The 4387-nt window shown below is 47.9% G+C and overlaps 1 non-coding gene across 1 annotated transcript; it reads right to left on the minus strand.

Annotated features, from left to right (window-relative positions):
* Positions 1-811: 811 nt before the first annotated feature.
* LOC145413315 (5S ribosomal RNA) lies at positions 812-930 on the minus strand. Its single transcript, XR_013899714.1, has one exon. It is a non-coding gene; the product is annotated as a 5S ribosomal RNA (ribosomal RNA).
* Between the last annotated feature and the right edge of the window lie 3457 nt (positions 931-4387).

Here is a 4387-nt window from a genome sequence, read left to right on the forward strand (position 1 = left end):
CATTCGCACCCTTTACATTCCATGTAGCTATCCGTACTATGTCCTTTGTTCGGTCCTTAGTCGTCAACTTTTGGTCATTCCTAGTCGAAGGCTTCATGTTCTTATTTTTAGTTAGTTGTTTTCCTGGGAGGGGCACTAACCCTCCGCCAACCCACTTGTTGTCACGTAGGGAACACGTGTTGGTAATAGTAATAATAATAATAATAATAATAATAATAATAATAATAGTAGTAGTAGTAGTAATAATAATAATAATAATAATAATAATAATAATAATAATTAGAGATGTGCCAATACCAAGATGTTGGCTGATACCGATACCGATACCCACTTTTCAGCCGATATAGATACCGATACCGATACCCACTTTTCAGCCAATACCGATACCGATACCCACTTTTCAGCCGATATAGATACCGATACCGATACCCACTTTTCAGCCGATATAGGTACCGATACCGATACCCACTTTTCAGCCAATACCGATACCGATACTCACTTTTCAGCCAATACCGATACCGATACTCCGATACTAACAAATGGCCGATACCGATACCGATACTTTTTTATTTTGATTTTTGTTATTTGATTTTATTTTGATTTATTTGATGCCGGTAACGTGAGTGTTGTTAATACCGGGACAATATAGTAATCGATATATAATATTAATATAAGTAATAATTCATTTCATTCATTCATTGCCAGACGCCATGTATCCCAAACGGGGTGGCCAAGGGCTTAAAGTTAATTGTTTTACAGGGAGGGGCACTAATCCTCCACCAACCCCACTTGACACGTAGGGAGAACGTTATGCCAACAGCATCTGGTGTTCCCAGGCGATCACCCATCCAAGTACTGACCAGACCCAACGTTGCTTAACTTCGCTGATCGGACAGGAAGCGGTGTACTCAACATGGTATGGCCGTTGGCATATAAGTAATAATATAATATAATATCATTACCATCTGTTTATCAGTGTCGTGAAACATGAGTGTCTTGAATCACATAATAAACCAGAAGAGTATTGGAGTATCGGCCATATTTTTACCTTGCCGATATCGACACTACAAAAAAAAGGCCGATACTGCCGATACCAGTACCGATACCGATACTGTCGGCACATCCCTAATAATAATAATAATAATAATAATTGAAATAGCAGCCGTGGCAACAGGAGACATCACGACACCCCCAGAAGGCGACAACGGAGGGACAGGTAAGACATGCGCGACATCCGGACAATATGGGCATATGTCCCATACGGCCGCACTCCCCTATTCAGCGGAGTGCACCTGGAGCCAACATATCAGTCTGGGTGCATTACCCTCCAACCAACCCAGGCCTCACCAGGATCCAGGTGGAGCTAATAAACCAGCTCCAGACAGCACCCCAGCAGCAGCCTATAGCCAGGCACAAGCAGCATCCTGTCTCCGTGCACAAGCAACGGACCATAGCCGTGCACAAGCAGCGGCCTGTAGCCGTGTAAAAGCAACGGCCTATAGCTGTGCACAAGCAGCGGCCCATAGCTGCACCCCAGCAACAGCCTATAGCAGTGCACAAGCAGCGGCCAGTAGCCGTGCTGAAACAACGGCTGATAGCCATGCACAAGCAGTGGCCTGCAGCCATACAAATGCTACAGCCAGAGGCCGCACCTCTAAGAGACGGCCCATCGCTGCTCGAAGTGCTGTCCACCCCCCTTGCAAAACCTGCGACGTCCGATTGCCGCACGTGGGGAGAGAAAGGCACACCCTCTCTCCTACTGCAGTTGCCTTGAGCGGTACGACACCAGCAACGGCCCATACCCGCTCCAGTTGCCAGGGGACGGCCTGTAGCCGCCTCTCGCTTACATGTCGCCCCTCACACAGGACTTTGGCACCAGCATGTAGCTGCACCCACAGCTGCCCTCCATCTGCGGTCCCGTCAGGGAGTTGGGCCCCAGTAACGGCCGATTGCCGTACTGATGGGAAAGGAACGGCCTGTAGCCACCCTCCTACTGTTGCCCAGAGGACCTCGGTGACACCCGGTAGCCGCGCCAAGGAGGAATACCCCAAAGTTCCTCGCCCTCTGTGACTCCACAACCTAAGGGAGAGCCCTGCCTGAACCACCCTGTCGGTGGTAAGGCAGGCCCCACCCCCATCTCTCCAGCCCGAGACAGCCTCCAGGAGGAGAACTTCCCGTTCACGGACTGCTGGAGAGGACCTATATTGACCCCGGGGCTTCACTCCATCCAACCGGCACCAGTGGGCGACCAGCAACTGTCGGACTCCTGCAGCGAGCAACGCCGCAGCCCTACCTGGACGGCGAAGCAGCAGGAGCGAGACCACAGCAGATGGGCCCTCCACACCGCCCCTAATACCCTGGGGCGTGACCTCTTCAGCCCGGACGAAGAGCGACGCCTGCAGGAGCGCCTACAAGAACTCTTCAGCCTCAGTCCCGAGGGCCGAACCCCTCTACCCAGCCCCTCTAATGCAGGGCCCTTCACCACACCCAAGCGAGGCCCACTCTGAAGGACGACGCCCCTACGTGTAGTCCCTTGCCTCCTAGACGAGAAGGCATCTGAGGGTACTCAGCCGAACCTGGGCCGACACCTGTGAGCCGCCGGTCGGCCGCTCCCTTGCCCTACACCCGTGCCGTGAGTGTGACTTCCGTGCCCGTGAGGTGAAAATGAAAATGACAATCGGAGCATAGTGACAGAGGTTAACTATCTCAACTCCACTCACTGTAAGCCAAGACATTAATAATATTCTGCTATCTTGCTCCACTCAGTGAACACGGGACATCAGTATAATTAATATAAATATATACAGCCCAATAATCAAGTGTACTACCAACTTCACCCAAGTACAGTGTCTGTCCACTTGTCCTCGAGACGGCCGGTATCCTGTGTGATACCTACAATATCTTTGCCAGTCTGTGCCTTGCCTTTGTATAGAGTCCTGTGGAACATCTAGCTGTCCTGTATCGATAATTTGGCAATATACATGTAAGGTTGTTGCCCTGTGTTTTTATGCCCTGTTCCTCTCACCCTGAGACTTAGCTTCGGTCTAGAAAGAGAACCCAGCTAACTCTAGGCGTCTCTAGGACGAGAAGCCGACCTAAAAACGCCTAGCATAATAATAACAATAATAATAATAATAATAATAATAATAATAATAATAATAATAATAATAGGAATAATAATGAAATTTTGTTCTATCATTCAATCCTTTTTATGCCCACACAAAGCGTAAGTGTCGGCAGGCTAAGCAATTGAATCCAGACAATTAAGGCTTCATTGACCAGTTCCACTTCACTGAGTAGCATTATGCAAACCTCAATCAGCTGCATCTGGTTGCATTGCTTTGACTAGCCAGAAAACCGGTAGTCAGTTTTGTGATATGGTTACCACCCAACGTACAGTTTCCTAGGGTACAAGAAACCATTTAATTGTTACAAATTAAAGAACCACCTGAAGGATGAACTACAGTGAGTGAGTGGATGGATGGCGAACTTACCCTACACAAACATATAACAGCCACAGAAGCAGCAGAAGCAGCTACTACTACTACTACTACCCTTGCTACTACTACTACTACTACTACTTCTACTATTACCACTAATACTACCACTACTACTGCTGCTACTATTGCTGCTACTACTACTACTACTACTACTATTACTACTACTACTACTACTACTACTACTACCACTACTACTACAACTACTACTACTACTTTACTACCACCAACAACAACAATAGCTGCTACTACTACTACTACTACTACTATTCGATGAGTATTTTTCTGTGTGTGTGTGTGTGTGTGTGTGTGTGTGAGAGAGAGAGAGAGAGAGAGAGAGAGAGAGATTGTGTGGGTGAGTGAAATATTATTGGAGTGTTACCTGGTATATTGCTTTTTCTTCTTCCTCTTCCTTTCCTCTCCTCCCTCCCTCCACTTCCTCCTTTCCTTCCTCCCTCCTTTCCTTTCCTCCCTCCCTCCATTTCCTCCCTCCCTCCATATCCTCCTTTTCTCCTCCTTTCTTCCTTTCCTCCCTCCCTCCATTTCCTACGTTCCTCTTCCTTTCTTCCTTCCCTTCCTCAATACCCTCTCCTTCCTTCTTCTCTCAGTTCCTCCTTCCCTTCACTTCCTTCCTTCTCTCCTTCCTCACTAAATTCTCTCCTTCCTTCCCCTCCTCTATCTTTCTTTTTACACGTGGCTTCAGTATGGAGGCCATCTCTCTCTCTCTCTCTCTCTCTCTCTCTCACACACACACACACACACACACACACACACACACACACACACACACACACACACACACGTTCAATCAAGCCTTGTCCGTGTCCAAAATGCAGAATATTTTCTCTTCTCTGTCTGTCTGTCTGTCTGTCTGTCTGTCTGTCTGTCTG

The sequence above is a fragment of the Coenobita brevimanus genome, chromosome 95 (assembly GCF_032717465.1).
Source record: "Coenobita brevimanus isolate Jiangsu-jjx chromosome 95, ASM3271746v2, whole genome shotgun sequence".
NCBI lineage: Eukaryota > Metazoa > Arthropoda > Malacostraca > Decapoda > Coenobitidae > Coenobita > Coenobita brevimanus.